The sequence below is a fragment of the Rhamphochromis sp. 'chilingali' genome (genome assembly GCF_963969265.1).
Source record: "Rhamphochromis sp. 'chilingali' genome assembly, chromosome: 17".
Classification (NCBI taxonomy): Eukaryota; Metazoa; Chordata; class Actinopteri; order Cichliformes; family Cichlidae; genus Rhamphochromis; species Rhamphochromis sp. 'chilingali'.
Window position 1 is genome coordinate 22,846,663 of NC_137944.1, and position 20,446 is coordinate 22,867,108.

A 20,446-nucleotide genomic window follows, 5' to 3' on the forward strand; every position below is an offset into this window, starting at 1 on the left:
TCCTGTCCCAGACACAACACATCATCCAGATGTGACTCCGATTATCGGCAATTGTGCATTGCATGTAAACATTGATCAGTGGATGTGTTCAGGAGTTTTCCAGACATTTCTGAATCTCCAGTCATTTTTAAGAGGGCTGTTTGTGTTTTACCAATGCATTTATATTTTTTGAGTATACTGTACAGTGTCATATTTATGCTGTCTTTATTATTAGCCAGTAAGTGCCACTAGAGCCAGTTTAAATTCCAACATTTTACACAATATTTTATTATATACTGAACTACTAATAGCCACGATTTTTAATATTTAAAGTCTTCAATTTAAAAACAAAAATTTCCTCTAAAAGTTGGTTTAACAGATCTATAGAGCATGGACTCATTATAAAACATATCAAACTTCTGGTGTAACATTTTTCTGATTAAATTTGTGCAAAAGAAACAAAATGTTAAATGTATGAATGCTTAAAAAAAAAAAGCAGCTTCCTCATTTCCACACAATAATCAAAGAGACTAATTAATCTTTGACTTGGGGATCTGCTGAGAACACCTGGGTAATAGAGGGAAAAAACAGGTTGTCTTTTTGACTGTCGTTGGAAAAACTGCAGGCAGCCATGAGCTTTGGAGCTGAAGGACAGAACTGAAGGACAGGTAGCGGTAGAAACAAGCTCATCTGGCTGTGTTTCATATAAAAAGTAAATAGGAAACAGATCAGGGTTATCAGGACTACTGGGGGTAAAGCTGGTCATCTAAGCAGAAGGTTAGCAGTTTGAGGCTTCTTCAATCCAAATGTTCAAGTGTATACGATGCATTGGACATTTCTTCTTCACTCCCCTTTTTCACTCGCTATGTGTTTATACACCACTCCGCATTTAATCATTAGTTTCTCTTCTGCAGTGTGTCTTTTTTCCTGTCTGCCTACCCTCCACCCTAACAGATAGGTGCCCCTCCCTGAGCCTTCTTCTACTGGAGGTTTCTTCCTGTAAACCGGGAATTTTCCTTCCCACTCCTGCCAAGGCCTTGGTCATGGGGGTCACTGGATCGATGGGGTTCTCTCTGTTATTGTAGGGTCTTTACCTTACAATGTAAATCCCTTTAAGGCAACTATACAAAAACAGCTGAGCAATGATGCAATCAGTTTCAGATTGTGAATTATTTTCAGTGCTTGTTATCTTTGGTTCACAGTGTTAACATGTTTGCGATCAATTGACAAATTCTTGAAAATGTAGTTTTTTACCGTAAGTTTAAGCATTCACAAACTTGCTACAGTTTAGCAATAATAGTAGTATTTATTCAGTTGCATCATTTCTAAACACCAATAATTCAAAAAGCAGAGACACTTTGAATCTTCAAATTAAAAATTAATAAAGAAATAAATGAAGATAGATAATTTTGGTTTTTTATATCATTATCTAGAAGTTTTGAAATTTTAAGATGCATAAATAAAAACTGTAAATTTACGTTTAATTTACACTTTTGAGACCAGTCTCAGTCATACTGTTGAGTCTTATTAGGTCCTCCCTGATATCAAATCATCTCAGAAAACACCATTTAAAATGTTGTGGGATTGAAAGATTAGTGTTTGCATGAGTTTATATAAGTTATAGACACTGTTAATATTGATCATTATTGCTTTATGATTGCCATTCACATTCTAGTAGAGATGGCACAATACCACTTTTTTTTATGTCCGATACCGATATCCAGAGGTGTGGACTCGAGTCACATGACTTGGACTCGAGTCAGACTCGAGTCATTAATTTTATGACTTTAGACTTGACTTGAAAAAATGTTCTAAGACTTGTGACTTGACTTGGACTTTTACACCAATGACCTGGGACTTGAATTGGACTTGAACCGGTTTACTTGAAAAGACTTGATATTTTACCCCAAATATAAAATTTAACATGCATATTATATAGAGATTGAAAATGTGACGTCATTCACGGGTAGAACCGCAAAGGATTCTGGGAACTCGTGGCAAGCGGTACTAGCGCACGCAGGCTTTCAATTAAAATCAGTTATACAGCGATAAAAAGAAACACAAAAATGTCAAGAAGCTGTTGTATTATTAACTGCAATAGCCGGTCGCATGACAGCCACGGGAAGCCGACGGGTAAAGAGATCGGTTGTTATCGGATTACGTCGTTGAAGAGAAATTGTTCAAGCCATGTTTCCGAAGTAACAAAGAGGCGACTGGATTGCAGCCATTCAAAGATCAAATATAACGTTCTAGAACCCTCCAGCTCACAGGTTAGTCTGCTCCAAGCATTTACACGAAGGTCAGTCTGCTGTTGTAGTTAATACGTCATTTTCACAACATAATTAGTGATATAGGTTACAAGCAAGTCTGGCGCTGAACAGAAATTGTCGCGCTATGCTCCTTTATTTATTGTGCATAAATAGTGAATTGTCCTGACACAATATTGCGTTTCGCTTCTGTTATTATGGTACATTGACAAAAACATATACTTTTATTCACAGGATAAAACAGGTTTTTTGTATCACTAATTGCCCAGTACGATTACAGCATACAATATTATTGTCACTGCTACATTTCTGTGATGCTACCAGAAATTATTTCCACTGCTAATTAATTACCGTTGAGCTCAAAGGTCCTATTAATAAACGGTTAACGAATGTGTATTTATGACGACGATTTGTGAGACTGGTAAACTTTTAAAAAAATATCATTTATTTATGTATGATATTTTTGTCATGCGATTTTAAAGCCGGTCCTACAACCGCATCCAAGAATAACATGCAGCTTATCTCAGAACTGTCGGTGAAAATTATTCTTGGAGCTAGGTTTAATTGAGCTGCATTTTAAAGAGGTGCAATTTCACAATTTGTGTATATTTTCTAAGTTCACTATTTTGTCATGTGTTGAGAAAAACACAGATTTAAAAATTACATGGTCTAATATTTACATTTAGCATAACTGCAACATGCTTTTTTCGTTTTTTTTAAAGACTCGAAAGGACTTGAAATTCAAAATTTCAGACTTGTGACTTGACTCGGACTTTTACACCAGTGACTTGAGACTCGACTCTGACTTGCCTGACATTACTTGAGACTTGACTTGAGACTTGAGGATAAAGACTTGAGACTTACTTGAGACTTGCAAAACAATGACTTGGTCCCACCTCTGCCGATATCATAAATTTGGATATCGGCCGATACCAATATGAATCCGATATACTGTGTTTTTTAATAAATAAAACTGTTTTTTTAAATATCTTGCTGCATTTTGTATAAGTTCAAACTCAAGTTAAAAAAATAAACACTAAAGCTATTCTGTTACACCTGTATGCAAAAAATACACTGCACCCAAAATATTTCATAGTTCAGCAACACTGATCAATCTAATAAACTTAAACCTACTCCATCCTCCCTATTCTGGTATTTTAAAGAGTACTTAGCAGAAATATTAAGCAACCTAACTAATAGGGTTGAAACTCCCAGCAAAAAAAAAAGAAAATAGGGAACCACCCTCCACCTCGTGATGCTTAATCGACGTAATCAACTTTAATTTGATGCAGTGTGAAACAAAATGAACAGAAATCAGTTAATTTTCAAGAATAATTAAATAGATTCAACATCTTTCTTCAACAGAACTGCAGACTGCACAGATGGTACCTTCCCAAAGGAAAAAGTACTATAGCTTACTAGGGTATATTAGACTTAATAGTTACTATATACAGTAATGGACTTCTATACATTTTCCATCAGATTAAAACTGGGTGTAAGATTCAGATAATTAATTATTTAAAACTAGACATTTTAAATGAGAATAAGAAAGAAAAGTATGTCTTTGTGCCACCTTTTCCCTGTTAATGCCCTATCGGCCCCCCTGGCTAAACTTTGCTAGATCCGCCCCTGCACAGTTACCAGCCGTCAGCTACGTAGAAAAAGATCCTCGAGTAGAAACTAATATTAAATAAATTCTAACAACAGCTGATCAAGCTTAAACGTCCTGCTGTTGTTCAGCCGATGGTTTCCTCTTTCTGGCACGAAGTGGGTCAAAAACAAGCAAGAGAGACGGTCAGAGACGACAGAAAAGCCGATCAGCTGATCATTAATCAGTTTCACGATTAAAGTAGCAGCAGGAGAGGGAGGGAGAGAGAAGAGGCAGTCGCTCCATATATCAGTTGTTAAGCTTAACGCTGGAATGCTTTACAAACATTCAGAGATGAACTTACACACTTGCTTTACTTCTCTCTGGGATAACTTTCTCGGAGATGAAATACTCAACCAGACCACCGACAGGTCTCGCACGCCACAGCCGCTCTATCACGTGATGCATACTGCTCCGACGTGCCATGTCGCAAGTTTTGTGAGGTGCTTTTTTGATATTTAATGGATCGGATTACATTTTTTATTTCTCTCCGATATCCGATCCAGTAATTTAGGTCAGTATCGGACCGATACGTAATATCGGATCGGTCCATCTCTACATTCTAGCACACATTAATTGCAACGTAGCTAAAGAAAATCCACATATAGTCCACATTTTTGTCTCACTGTAAACATGAATACTTTTATTGATTATATTTAGAAACAGTTGCATAGTACAAAGTAGATCAAGTGCAAAAGAAGCTTCCAAAACTCCTGAGACAGTAGTTTATAGTGCATAATGTTACAGTTGTCCACATTACTCCTAATACAGTTTTTTGCTGCATCCACACAGCATATTGCACAAATTCACTGAAATTCTCCACATTAAAACAAAACAGAATCCAGTGCAGTCGAGCAGTCGTATCAGATTGTCATAAAAGCTGATTTGACTCAAATGAAATGTGGAACAAACGCAGATTTCAGTGTCTTGAGACTGACAGTGCAATTACCGAACGCCACACATCTCCCACTAATTGTTTCTACCCCGACTGACAAAAAGAACAAAAAAATGCTTTTCAGCAACATCCGGCAACACACATTGCACCTGTGCTCATATAGCGCTCATCTCACTCAAACTAAACGTGTACATTATGTGCTATTGTGCAAATATAGCATCAGTACTCGTGTGCACAACACTTCCACAAATAATGCAAATCTAACGCCTCCTACTCGCTTTCTTTTGCATAGATAAAAAGTAAACATTAAGTCGTTTTGATTGGACAAAATACCTCCTGCTGTGATAATAACTACCTTGATTTTTAAAGTGTGCATCACAATCAGAGTGCAATTTAAAGATTAATAATAGATTACTGAGGTAGCGCCAACCCCACAGTACCTTTTTGTACATTTAAAAAAACCTATTTTTTTATGCTAACACATAAGAAGTGTACAGTGAACCAGAGCTTTAATCCAAATTATTTAGTGTTTTAAACATTTTTGAGAAACCCTGCCATAAACAGAAGCATAAAAAACACTCACATACACTCACCAAATGATACTGTTAAAAATGCGTTGCACACTGTTGTTGTGACTGTTGTTTATTTTACTATAATTTGTGTTCAACGCTTCGTACCCACATATCTGCGCTTTTTAAATAAACATTACGTACTTACTTATTAGACGTAATGTTGATGGACATAAATGTCAAAGAACTTACTTGATGCTTGCAGCGCAGGTAAAATTAAAAACATTTGTCATTGCACTTAAATATCAAATTTAGCTTGTTTCAAGTAATCCAGCCAAACTGATTGTCGACAGTTTGATTGAAACAAAGTTTTACATGAGACAAATTTATTTTAAGGTTAAGAAAATAAGAAAATAATGAGAAGAAAGAAATGTCAATTCTATTCAAATATTAAAATCCTCATCTAAAGAGGGATAAATTGCTAGCATTACTACTAATAATTATACTATTTCATATTTACTGGTTTTTGTTTGTATTTTTCCTTTTTCTCTAATTTCCAGAAATGTACATAAATCTCAGTGATGAGGCGATGGATTTATTTTGGTGTGTTTGTGTGTGTGTGTGTGTGTGTGTGTGTGAGGGAATAATCTAAGCTGTGACCTACATTAAAATCTAGCGCAGATGTTTCCTGAACAGATGCGCAGAGCCCCTCTAAACACACACACACACACACACACACACACACACACACACACACACACACACACACACACACACACACACACACAGTCCACTGTAGCATCCTTCAATCTGAGTTTCCGCTTCACAGTATTCAAGAGTCTGTTTGTTTACTTCATTCAGAGTCATCTGTCTTCTTGTTTCTCTCTGTCGTCAGACTGATAACGACGTTCTCGGGCGCACAGGGACCTCTGCGTCCTTTAACAAGTCCAGGCAGTTTTAACCGTCCACTGTCAGGTTGTCCACTGACAGAAGTTGTTACTGTGTTTGCTTTCTAACAACGGTTAACAACGGTGGTTGATGATGTTGTAGTCCTGTGTGAAACGGGCGTCATCACTGACTCAGAGTCTTTTAGTCGGTGTCTCCCAACGCGAGGCAGATTTGAAGCCTTAAAAGAAGAGATGGAGAGGACGTTAGAAATAGCCCAGTAATGATGTACACATCAGTATACGTAAAGACAAAAATATATATATATAGGTGTTCATAAGTTTCTGTTGTTATAACAGGAGAAACTGAATATTTTTACCACCAATTGCTCAGATTTAACTGTGTTCTAGTTTACTGCATATACAGTTTGGTTTCCTGCAAGGGTATATATCCATTTTTCTACACATTTTGTGATGCTGGAGATGTTGTTGATCTGGAGGAGCTGAAGGCAGATTTTCAGGATCAGATCATGTGCAGAGACTCGAGCATTTGTAGGGCTCTGAGCTAAGCCTGACATTAATTATCACAGAGCTCAGCGTTACTGTATTGCCTTCTACGCTATACTGTAAGCTCCCAATCATGCTGCTCATAGATGGTACAATGATAGCAGAAGGAACACACACACACACAATCAACCCCTGACAGACAAGAAAAATTCCCTGCAACCCCCAAAACACCCAAACTGCAAAACAATCAAGCTAAACACAAGCTGCTGTTCCAATCATGAACACAACATCTCCTTTCCTTTCCTTTCCTCCATCATCCCACCATTTTTGTTTCACCCAACAAAGTGTTTTTTTTCCCACGCTTTATTTTTCTCTGTCCTGTTTGTAGCCAGAGAGGAGGAGGAGTGGTGGTGGCTTGAGAAGGTGGAGAATGATGGGGGTAGTGGTGGAGTGTGTGTGTATATGGGGGGTGGGGGGGGGGGACTGATGAGGTCGTCATGGCAACCCCACATTGGCATGCCCCTGATTGGAGTATGTGGTGGCTAATTATTCAGTGCATATGCTTAAAAAAAAACAATAAAGTAGGACGTATTGAAATGCAGAGCCGAGCATCGCGTTGTGTGTGATTAACATATGAGCCCAGCGCCGCTTTTGAAGAGAGCAGCCTCGTTTCCAGCACTTAGTGTATAGCCAACATGCGTTTTTAGTGATGCAGTGGTGATGTTTTTAGTAACATTTGATCTGTATGTTTAATTTTTTTTCAGTTTATGTTAAAAAAAAATCACATCTGCAGTCATTTAATCGTTAACTTTGGTGACCCTTCTTCATCTTATTGGATAGCGGCATCTAAACAAATGCACGGGAAGGTTAATACTTGTGTATTATGTGATGATCAAGCCAAACTTTACATTGAGGCTGAAACAAACAAACAAACAAGAACAGCATGCTAATGGCCCTTTGAGCGCTGGCATGGCAGGCGCAGTATATATGTGTGTGTGTGTGTGTGTCAGAGGCAATGGGGATGGAAGGTTTGCTGTGTGAAAGAAACCAAAAGGGTATGGGTTTGTAGGAGGGGGGTTACGGTAACAATGGCCGGCATTGTTTACCAATCTCCCTCGTCCATTAATCAGGACGATCCGGCTCTAATTGGCGTTTTGGTTAAGCTGGTCTCCAGACCCCCGTTCCCTCCACTGGCCTAAATAATGGCGTTACGCCACAAGTGCCGCCACACATTGGGGAGGACAATGTGTCGCTTGTCTGAGAGCCCAGGATAGGATCCCCACCCTCTTCTCTTCCCCTCCTTTCTTCGTGCCCCCTGCGCCCCCCAAAATAAACCTTACATAGAAACACAAAGAAGGCCTCTCACTATTGAGATCTCACTGTCGCAGGCTCCCCTCTCCCTGTCTGTCTGCCCCCCCACACCCAATCCGACTTCACTCCCCCCTCCTCTGATTTTTTTTCTCACCCACTACAGTTTTCAACATATAGGAGCTTTATTCTTTCCTGCCAGCTTTAGCTTTAGAGTTGTGGGCTCAGTGATCAGGTAGAAAAACCACATGGGAGGCAATGATTTAAATTCCTGTTAAACAATTTGAATGAATTTACACTGTCCTGTGAACTCCTCTTGACTCCAAATTAAGGGATTGTTCACATGTTCACACTTCAGTATGTGACCTCTTTAGACGCAAATACTGGTGATCAAAGCATACTTGCAAACCCCCCAAAAAAGTAAAACATAAGACTAACATTGCATAATCTTACTGAAAAGCACCACATTTTGATGCAAATTCGAGGTAATTAAGTGTGTTTTTTAATAAAATCTCAAATGCTAGAGCTCCCTTCCTTTTTAGAAATCAGTGTAAGTTAATTAAATTGTCAGATAATTCATGTGGCTACACACCAGCTCATGGATTGTATGCTCGTAATGCTAAAAATAAATAACAAGCCAGAGGAGCTAATATGAACGTAATCTGAGAGCTTCATTTGCGAGCAACAAATGAACAAAACAGAGGTGATATTTTGGGTTATTTATGTCCGTTATTTAGGTTAATTTGCATGTTTCTTCAAAAAATCGGTGCAGCAACACCATTTCTTTGTCAGGCTTTCACACCACAGGGGTTAACTGCTTGTCTGAAGGTTGAGATATTTCTCAGATCCTGTCAAAACCCAATGGTTGGCATCATAATGCATCTTCGTGAAGCCAGAAAAGACAGCATGACCTTTCATCAAATCCGGACAAATTGCGACGTGACGTGTCGTTTAAGGGTTTGAGGTCTTAATTTCCACAAGGAGCGTGCTTTCGTCTGCGAGCCAAATAGGAAACGTGCTGCACATGTGTGAAAACTGTTAAGTGTGAGATTTATGAAGAATGCTGTGTTGCTAATTATGGCTCCTCGAGGGTGTGAGGGAGCATGTAGGTGTTTTTTGTTTTTTTTTCTTCTTCTTAACATCATCAAATGAAGCTGTCTGCACGTGCACGCGGCACAAAAACCACGTGGATGTTCCACATGCAGAAATACCACCACTGGTGCAAATGATAACTCTTTGTAATCACAAAAAAAAAAGGCGCTGGTATAATTTAATGTTGCCGAAGCAAAGCAATCCTAAGAGTTTTCCGCAAAATGGTCGGTCTGCAGCGTGACGACGGGCACAGCGAAAAAGCGACGCGGGAACCGCAGCTGCCCCTAAAAATGCCATCTTGTCGACACTCAAAAGCCACGGGCAGCGCGCTTTCCTCCTATCTCATCCCTTCCTGCATGTCTCTTGGGGCGATCTCTACAATTAACACACTGGCAGTAATTAACACTGTCTTGAGGCGACCAATGGCGCGGAAACGATCGGGACCAACATGAAGTGGGGGGAAGGTGCAGCGCTGGCTGTTCACCGCTCAGCTGCCATTTTGTGCCAGTCTTAACACCTAAGATGGTGGCAGGACTGTGACTTGCCGTGTGGAAGAGGAGGACAAACTGGCACGGGAGGGGTCGGAGAAGAGGAGGATTATGGGATTGAAGAGGGAGTCTCTTATTTTCACTCTTGTAGTCGGTGCATTGCTGAACGGTTACCAAGAGAGGTAGGGAGGGAGAAAGAGGCATGATCGGCAGATAGCTGCCCTACACGCACCGCACATAGAGGAGCAATTCTGCCACACATGGACGCACAAAGACGCACACTCACATCACAGAGGAAGAATAAAGTGTTTGTACAGTGTGGACGCCAAACACAACACCCTGTGTTGGTCTGCTCGTTAAAGAAAAGAAAAAAAACGTGTCATTTACATGTGCTTAATATACACAGCACACATGTGCCCATGCATGAACACACACACACACACACAAACAACACAGCCGTTCTCATGGTATGGTCTGCCCCTGAGCATGCAAATGACATTCATTATGCAAATGCATACAAATCAGAACCAACCATCTGAGAATCGAAGCTGGGAAAAACCACAAAGAATAAAATTAAATGAGGGGGGGGGGGGGGGGGGGGGAGTGGAGGGGTGCTGTTTTTGGGTGGGGGGGTTACAAAAGTAAGACGGAGCGTGGTGGTGAAAGTGGAGAAAGTACAGTGCGGTCAACCAAAAATAGACAATATAAGCTGCTTCATTAGGCCACAGATACCCAAAGCTGGATAAAAGTCGGTTTTCCGTGTGCAGATGCCAACGAACTCGTACATTTCAGGATCGGCTCAGTAAAGAGGATCTTCCCCAGCAGCCTCATGACTGCTGACGAGGCCCAGATAAACATGCTTTGTGCTTTGTTACATTAATGAAGTCGCGATGGAGCGTAAGAGGTTTGAGAGGAGATGCTGTACATGTGGCTTTAAAGATTTCTATTAAGTATTTCGACAGAGTTACACCAAAGGTGGGATGAGGCATGCGCACACATACACACACATCATCTTTCCTCACTGCCCCTCACTGCTGCCTTGTTTGTGACCATTTCTTTCCTTTAGCAGAAGATCAGCTGCAGAGTGGCATCAACTGGAGTGGAAATGATCCAAATGATGGCAAAGTGCCGCTAATTGCCTCTCAAGGTGGTCTTTGTTTTGTTTCACCTCTCTCGCCACAGCCGCTGCCTCTATAGGACGAGCTCTCTAAAACCCCAGAAGGGCTGCAATTACATTATCAGCCTTTATGAAATGAATCATCCAAACTATTAAAAAAGAGAAATGAAGCCAAACACTGATGAGTCTGAATCTCTCGGCTGGAGATTAGTTTCTGTATTCATGTTCAAAAAATACACGCTGAATAAATGAAAAAGGCCATTATGGGAGGGTGATTGGGAGATACCAACATGTTCTCCTCCCAGGGTGTCACATGCAGCTGGTGCTGCAGGGATCTAACCCAGCCTGGCAGGTGTGTGAATCAAACACCTCTACTATGTCCACTGCGACAGAAACACCACATTTGTGCAGATTATCTGGTACAGCTGAGCAAACTCAGCTACCCTAACTGAACAATTGTTTTTGTTTTAGGGTTTTTAAAAAGACTTATGGTCTAAAATGTGCTTATTTTTTTAAATAACTAGATTATTGAGCTAAATTGCTGAGTTTATTCTCACAGCCAAAAACCCTTAAAGCACCTGGCAAAGAAACTTGATTTCACAAGAAACTCGACTGGATCTGACTTCTGATCGAGTGGAGAAAAGAAGACAAAAATGCTGCTATATTACTGCGGACCCGTAATTAGCAGTTTGGGATTGGCCACAAAAAGATTTGAGATAATGAAGCTATCTGAAAAGGTGAAACTAACCCTGGAAAGTGGCTTGTCCTGAAGCGTCAGCATCAGCTGTTTGGAAAGAGTTTGCAAAACAATTTCTTGCAGAGACTCTGAATACATTTAAATTGATCTCAATCGCTTTGGACTTCCTAAAATTGAGGAACACCAATTAAGATCTTTTACTTTCCTAGAGGAAAAGTTCGTTATGGATGTAAATCTGTAAGATCGTTTTGCCAATTTTGGGGCTAATGAGTCATTTTACAGTTCACTGTGAATTCAAGTTCACATTTGGCAAGGACAAGAGAAACCTAAATGTTGCACTCACTCCTGAATGTCAGTCGGAGCTACAGAACGAGAATATCCACGCACTCACTCACCAACCAGCACGAGAACAAATGCAGCAGCACAGGCTACACCCACCACTGTACTATTGCAATGGTTTGTATTGACAACAAGCAGATCTCAGGCATTTTGTGCAAATCAAACACTTATTGTCTTTTTTGCCTCCAGATCCTCCATGAGACACAACACCCCCCTCACCCCCCCTTCTCGTTAGCCCTTATGTAACACAGCATCATACCTTCACGTCATCGCTTAGCAGGATCTTTTGTCCACCTCCCGTCCTCCCGTGCTGCTTCTTTATGTCTCATTTCTGTTGTTTCCTTTTTCCTGTGCAGGCGTGTAATGGGATTCTTGTTACTTTCGGTTATCTAGCTTTATGAAGAATGTACGTCACTCATACAGCTAGATAACCAAAGATAACAGACAACCCCTCAGGCCTGCGTACACCGCTCTCCTCCAGCAACGCTCAGACACACACACACACAACCTCTGATACACCTGTGAGGACAAACAGCGACAGGGGAAAATGCATTAAAGAGCTAATTCAGCAAGACAAAGCTAATTTCCTCCGCCTGCTGCACCGCACGCATTCCAGAGGTGGAAATAATGATAATAATAGTCATATATCTGGAGTGTTAATTGATCACATGGTGTTAAAAACACCTCAGTAAAACGATATGAAAAACAAAGCATGACTAAAGATTCACAGGGGATTCTGCTGGGAAAGCACATTTTCCGAGCTATTAAGTGTTTTTTATATGACTGAAATGTGAGCGTATTCTTTGAGGAATTCAACACAAAGCGTTACAGCCGGCCATCCAGTGAGCTAAAGACAACAACAGTAAAAGTCTTTACGAGGGGGACGGAAGCAGGATGTAAAAATACCCCTGAGGTGAGTCATACACACAAATATCTTTCATAGGGTCCTAAAGGGAAATCCAGAGAAAAATAAGCATATTTGTTTGTGTTACAGCAGGTAAACACAAAGGTGTGTAAAGTCTTACATGGAATTATTGTAATCCTTAAATTGGTATTCATTATTGTGAAAGAAAGCATTTTCAAGCTGGTGTTAAAATCGAAAACTGTGGCTGAACATTACTAAAATATTACTAATGCAAACTTCCACAGCCTTAAAATATTTCCTGGTGACTTTTGTTTAAAAGAAGTGAAAAATCACTTCAGTTTTATGTAAATATCTACAATCTACCAGCTATAGAACAAACAAACAAAAGCTTTACAAGAAGGTTAAAGGCTTAAAAAATATAAGGGAAAAAAAAAATCTAAAGGCACTGTTGAATGTGTGGTTTTTATTTAATTATTATTTAGAACCATTAACATCAGACTCCACTTTTTTATTATTTAAAATAATAGAAGATACAGCCTGTGTGTGACATCCTCCACTGATTTATTTATTTATGGAGTTTTGCTGTCATCATTTTAATAATTACTCATTCCTATATTTCTAGATCATTTTGTGAAATAACAGAATAGTCACATAATTATCCAAATGCATAACATCGCATCTCTTTTTAACGTTACACTGTAAATTAAAAAAAGAAAAAAAGGTTTTCAATATTTTTTCATGAAGTCTTTGTTGTGTGTGGGGTTTTTTTTTATTGGCTTTTAGCGAGAAAGCGAGGATGACGTCACAGGCATCGCTGGCTTTCAATTAATGCGTTAGCAGCGAGGTGTGATGCCTAATTAACACACACGCGCGTACACACTCAGACACGCTATTATGAGGAAGATGTTCTTTGATGCAACATCGTGAAAATAGGCCACAGCTCCCGTCCTCACATCAGTGTCCGCAAAACACACAAAGAGCAGAGCAAACAGGGTGTTTGTTTGCCGGGTTTTTTTTATTAAAATTAAAATAAACATGCTTTACGTTTTATTTTGCCCCTGCTCCAAGAGATTTCCGGTAAATGAAGAGAAGTTTTGGGTTTTTGGGGGGGATTTTTTTTATTTTTCCAGGGGCATCCACTAGTGGAGATCATAGTGTGGAGGCCGTGACGTGTTAACATCACTTCGAGGTTATCACACCTAAACAGCGTGGTTTTGTGATTGTGATTCATTTTCTCCCCCATCTGCTGTGTGTGTGTGTGTGTGTGTGTGTGTGTGTGTGTGTGTGTGTGTGTGTGTGTGTGTGTGTGTGTGTGTGTGTGAATAATCGTAATATTCCACTTCCTTGTTAGCTGCACTGTGTGTATGTCGGATTTCTGTCTGTAGTAACGCCTGTGACAAAATCATTTACCTGTCACCTGACAGAGAGGAAAAAAAAAATTATTTTTATTTTTTTTGATAAATAACTCTATTTTAAAATGTTAATATTTTCATTTCAAGTGTATTGTTTAGATTTCTATGTTAGGTGTTAATTAAAGATATCCACACATGGTTTATGATTTTAAACAGCTGGACAATAATTAACTTTTTTAAAATTATTTTAATTAAATATTTTAATCGGCTATATGTATTCATTTACTGTTTATGTAGGCAGCGCATGGGCTGATGCATCGTTTAAAGAGGCAAAAAGAGATAGTTTCATTCGAATAGGTTTTCTGTCCCTGAAGGGAAATTACACTGAAGTTTCTGTTAGAGGTAACTTGGCAGCGATGCTGTATAAAATGTTCTGCTTTAACAGATTTCTGGGACCATAAAAGGCTGTAAATGATGAAAATTTGTGCTTCCCTAAAGATTGTTTTTTTGTTGTTGTTGTTGTTGTTGTTTGTTGGTTTCTTTGGGGGGGGGGGGGGGGGGGTATTTCCAAGAGTCACCGCGTTGCTGCTGCTGCGGATCTTTCGTTTAGGTGTTGGTGAAGAAGATAAACAGACGGGTTTTTTTTTTTTTAACGTTTTTCTTAAACTGCAATCCAGTTTAAATCACCTGCAGAGTCATCGGGATGTGAAGATGGTGGAATCATTTATATTCACCTGGAGGTTGGAGAAGAGCCTGGAGTTCCTTTCTGTTGTTTTTAAATGTGAGTTTCTGCAGAAAAAAATGTTAAAGAAAATCAGTTATTTGAATAAAACTACGACAAATGTAATAATAACGGACTGACTTTGAACTCAATTCCACCACGTGAATGGGATCCCTCTCCTCACTCTGTCGTTGGAAAATCCCTGGAAAGCACCCTGGGTGGGAAATCTGCCTACTCGGCTCCTGACAGTGTGTGTGTGTGTGTGTGTGTGTGTGTGTGTGTGTGTGTGTGTGTGTGTGTGTGTGTGTGTGTGTGTGTGTGTGTGTGTGTGGTGCGCAGTCATTCAGCCGCACCTGCAGCTTAACTGACTCTGCACCGGCAACGCTCCTGAGGTGTTGCAGCGGTCCCACTTCAAATTAGCAACTTATCCACTTGTGCATCAGCTGACTTCTCACTTGTGATGCACTTCCGTCACCGGGACACGGCGTGAATGTAACCTGTGGGAGGAGGTCAGTGAACGCTTGATCGTGCACCTGGATTCACCTGTTCAGTTTAACTGCTGAGTCATATTGACACCTATATGCCGGTTCCTGTTTCTTATGTTGCAGGACCACCATCACTACCACCTGGTCCTTTGCTGTACATGTGCACATGTAAATTGTGCTGTTCTGGGGTTCAGTAATGAAGAAGACAGCAAATGGATCCTTTGCACGTGTTTCTTTTGCAATCAGAACAGTTTTTATTGAAGAGAGGATCTAGAATGAGCTCCAAATGAGGGAGCATCTTTTTGGAGGAGCTGCGCGTAACATTTCAATGTCAGTCAGATGTTAAAAAGTCCAAACACACACATGAAGTCTGATTCCCTCTCACACAGATTAAGCGGGCCTTATGTAAGAGCTCTCCGGGCATAGCGCTATGCTGGCACCGGGGTGTATAATCCCGGGCTACATGAAGCCCTGCAGGAGCGCTGCTGGGTTCACGTACAGTAATCACCTTGGCCTTTTTTCATGCTTGCTTCACTGCTTAGCCTTTCCAGTGCGTAATCGGCTGACAGCAAACAGGCCAAACAACACAAGGCTGCAAAAGGCTATGGCGCCCGAGGCCACTCCAACACCATCACCAACACAGGCCGGTGTTAGGCTCTCACTACCACATTATGATTACATATTAGATCAGTTAGAGGAGAACTTATGTTCCTCCAGTCTGTGAACTCTTGAAAATGACGCAACGTGAACTTATGCACAATAACAACACAGCATATGGTTGATCCAAGGTCGGCATCAACGGAAAAACGGAATAGTCCAAAAAGTAAATTCAATGTTGCTTCGTTTGCGTCAGTAAACACCAACCCACTGCTACCAAAGAGTCACCTTTTAGACAAAGGTGGGCTAAACAGAGGGAGGGGAGAGGAAAAAGGGGATCTCAGTGACCATTAATCCCGAGCGTGCAACATAAAATTTTATACCAACAGACGAGAGAGAAAACTTATCGAAAACAGATCACCTGTGACCAACCGTAAGTCAAGAAAAACCCGCTAAACTCACTCCTGCGGTCAGATTTGTGCACACATGTGCTTTCTGGTGCCAAACAAAAGTGTTTGCAGCCACAAGTGAAACTACACGTCTGCGCTGCTGCCATCGTACCATCGTTGGAGCCTTTATCTCAGATGCTGATGGTGCGCATCGTCCGCGCATCTTTTATCTTTTATCTATCAAAAACAACCCTCACTTGAAGAAAATCTCAAAGCTTTGCTGCGCCTTACGAGTCCTCACTTCATGCACAATGGGGACAAACACATCAGCATGTTGTACCCTTAAAGCCCTCAGTGCTGCTCGGCTCCTGCAGCTTTCTGTTTTTTTTTTTTTAACCCCGAGTCGTGCCGTCACACACACACACACACACACACAAATCACTTATTACACAAAACACGGTTCTTACTTTCTCCTACACGGGTGCAGCAGGGTGTGCTGCACTGGGTTCAGCTGAGCTCCTGGAAAGCGCTGGTCTCTCCGGACGTGCGGCATGCTGGGAGCCAAATGAGCGCGTTCATGAGCGGCGTACAGAGCTTTGTGGCGACGACGCATCGTGACGTCCCACCGGCCCCGTCCATTTTTAAAAATTTTACGGGTCCTCTTTATTTTTTTCTCTCCACTCACATGTCGTCAGACGGCTTCCCTCTACATCCACAGCCCCGGTCCTCCCCGCGGCACACGGGGGAGTTGGGGCTGTCCGCCAGGATGGCTACATCTCCAGCACCGTTGTCTCCAAGTGGTTTAACATCTCATTTGTCCAAAATCATATACGCTGTCCAAGGCCCACCCCCTTGTGAATCAGTGAGGTAACACTGTTCCCACCCTCTGAGATTTTTGATATTATGCAAGACGGACGATGTAATTATCATGCGAACCTATAGGAGCGACTCTCACGCCCCCCAACAGACGCATGCAGAAGTGCATGGTGGCACATCACTCATCCATCAACCAAACATCCCTCTAATTCCTATAGTGTGTGTGTGTGTGTGTGTGTGTGTGTGTGTGTGTGTGTGTGTGTGTGTGTGTGTGTGTGTGTGTGTGTGTGTGTGTGTGTGTGTGTGTGTGTTATATGTGTTGATTCTTATTCTTGTAGCATCTCTCTGTATCTTTGCAATAGCATTATAAATAACTGCTATAAATTATAGCAGCACCACAGCTGACAGTCAAAGGAATGCAGTCCCCGTGTCCCCGTGTGTCCCTGTATTTTTATGTTCAGCATCCTGAGGATATTCCCACTATATTTAATATATTATTTGAGTCAGTGGGCCTAAACAGGAGCTTGTATCTACTTCTCAATAGTGCAGCCTGTAGCAGAAGCAAAAACATACTCTCCTGCACGGCTGAATATGGACATCATTTGAGCCTGCCTTGTTGCTTAGTGTTGAAATGTTTCAAAGGTGATGCTGTCTGCAGCTGAAACTTGTAGACAGACTTGAGAGGCGCTTCGGCTTGGCTAATTACCATGATAATCACGCCAGAAGTCTTTTGAATCCGTGAAAGACGAGAATCCTCTCAAACGTAATTGTATAGGATCTCAATATGTCTGTATGCACAGCCTAGACGTGCTCGACATTTGCATAAATGAAGCTAACCCAGCCATGTTGGTCTGTCTAGAACACACCAAGTGTGTAAACTCCATCTACCAAGTCCTTAATGAATCGCTGATACCGATTCTAGCTCTACTCTACACAACAAAGTGCTTCCATTCATGTTTTAATTAAAGAATACAATTAAATTTATTTTTGTGCTTTGTGGGACATTTTGATGAGAAGCCCGCTTGAAGCTCCTCTCCTTGCATGCTGCAGATACTCTGAGCACACTGTTAGATTTGTAGTTTCATCACTGGAGGGTCAGAAGGGCTTCAGGTTACCCGGTTACCCGGTGAAGAGTTGAGGGATCCAGAGCAAATCCAGACACGTTTACTAAACTGAGAATAAAACAGAATTCAGGTTTATCCTCCAGCAACCAACAAGTTCTCTGCAGCGAGGAGAGGCGCGCTCACAGCCGCACCTGCGCGCGTTGCCAGGAAACCAGTGTAAGCGCCGACGCGCTCTGAACCCCGAAAAGGCAGAAACGCGGATATTTTACTGTCCCGAAAGTCAACACCAGTGAGCTCACCAGTTGCTTACTAATGTGAATCCTGGCAACTGGGATGTGACTTAGTCCAAGTCAAGTCAGATTCAAGTCTCCTTAGAGAACATTAAAAGAGGACACATGTGTCTACTGTTCAACAGCTGATTGAAAGAAGGCGAAGGAACAAGCTGCAAAAAAGACACAAAAAATCATAAGGAGGAGAGGGAAGTCATCTCTCCTCCAGCATGCACTGCGTGGCGCAGGTGTTGCCTGTTATAATTAGCTGCGAATTACAGACCAGACATGAGCCGCAGAACATAGCACCACAGACAGAGGTAATTTCCATCACACGGCACAGTGCGACGCATCCGACAACTAGAAGATAGCGCTGAATAGCACAGCTGGAAGAGTTGCAAAATATCTGAGTGGACAGTGTAGTCTGAACAAAATGTAGTAGTTAGCCTACAGCTACAGACCTGTGTAGAAGTTAAAGCCTCTATTTACCCCTTGAGTCTACAGAGCTAAAAGACGCTTTCAGAAGAAAACCTTATTACTAATCACTCCCGAGGAAAAATGCAAAACAAATTAGGCTAAATGTACAAAGTCTGAGTGTCATCTAGATTGTAATTTCAATTTGAGCCTGCTGCAGTAGGCTGTGCAGTATTTTAGTCCAGTGATTGACTGAGAAGAAGGTAATTTCACTACTCATTTGTTGCAGTACGTTGTGTAGTTGCCCCAATAAGCCTCATATGCCCAAATAATGGCGCACTTCCAAGCTGAGAGGCAGATTGCACATTTCCCTGTCAGGTGATAAGGAGGTCGAGAGTTTACAGGTTTATTATTAAATATTATTCTCTGCTTCCATGTTATCGCCTCTGGATCCAGTTCATATGGCTTTTGCGGGCTGCCTTCCCAAACTTTACTTGGTTCGTTAGAAACTGGTGAAAAATAATCGTCCTCAGTTTTCTTTCTCCAGGCCGTGGGAAGCAGACAGTCTTTTGGCTGCTGGGTCAAAATCTGTCTCAAACCTTCCGACAACAGTAAACCATCCTCACCATCACCCCATTGATTTTACTGCTGCCAGTCCAGACGCCGGATAGTTTCGCAGCAGCGCTTCACTGAACAGAGAGGAGGCGGTTTTTACGCACATTGTCGAGCGCACGCAAAGGACGCTTCACCTGTCGGTAAAGATGTAAATATGAACTGTAATACATTTTCGCCACCACAAGGATTCAGTGTGTGCATTTGTGCCCGTGTATGCGCTGACTCGGAGCTGGCACCCTCTCACCCCACGTCGCGCCAATATTCAAATTGGGATCCTGCGATTTGAATAGGAGCTTAATGAGATGTGGTGGTGTATATTAAATGAAGGGGGGTGAGGTACCTCATGAAGCTGAAATCCTGCTGCAGATTTAGTGGAGTTATTTAAGAAATGTGTTTTACATTTGAACATAGATGTGTAGGTGAATGTCTGTGCTGGTGTCTGCAGGTCACTGTGAAGATCCAATATATTATCTGACAGGAGACACTTTTCTTTCTTCACAGTGGAAGGCAGTTTGGATGCTTGCATGAAGAGGGAGCACCAGCTCTCCATCACCTTCTGGGGTCAGAGCACTTGTCACATATACTGCAGAGACTTTTACAGAAGGCTCTTTTGTGTTGCACAATAATTCAGACAACTGAGTAAAGACTGCACTTTCTCTCGGGGTGTGAGCACTGGAACCAGAATTTGTGACTATACAAAGATGTAGAAGTCTGGCTCTGCATGCTTCAATTAACGAAAAACTACAGTTGTTGAGGGTTTTTTTTTCTAAATTAAAATAATATCTCTAGAAAATTAGCTCTGCACCATGTTACATCTTACAGACCCAAATAACCCAAGCATTTTATTTTTTCCAGTTGTTGAATTCCCTCAGCCGTGAATTGTAGCTCAGGGGTGGTCACAGTTCACTGTTGTGTGCAGCCTCTAGTGTATTTTCCCATGTTGCTGCAGTTCCTTAAGAGAAAGTAAAACTAGATCTTTTTCTTCCTGTAGACATCAGTGTCTCAAGTACTGAACCTGTTCAGCTTCTGCTTATTGCTGCCAACCAAAAGCCAGTTTTACACTGTGTAAGACAAACCCCATACAGAGTCCTTTCATCCTCTTGGAACCAACAGGAGCACATGGGGCAAT

At 41.3% G+C, this 20,446-nt stretch overlaps 1 long non-coding RNA gene across 1 annotated transcript; it reads right to left on the minus strand.

The window, feature by feature from the left end:
* Window positions 1-4,516: 4,516 nt before the first annotated feature.
* On the minus strand, window positions 4,517-14,911 carry LOC308385082. Its single transcript, XR_013969457.1, has 3 exons — window positions 14,682-14,911; window positions 11,990-12,249; window positions 4,517-6,424 (listed from the first exon to the last, which is right to left on the minus strand). It is a non-coding gene; the product is annotated as an uncharacterized lncRNA (long non-coding RNA).
* Window positions 14,912-20,446: the final 5,535 nt, after the last annotated feature.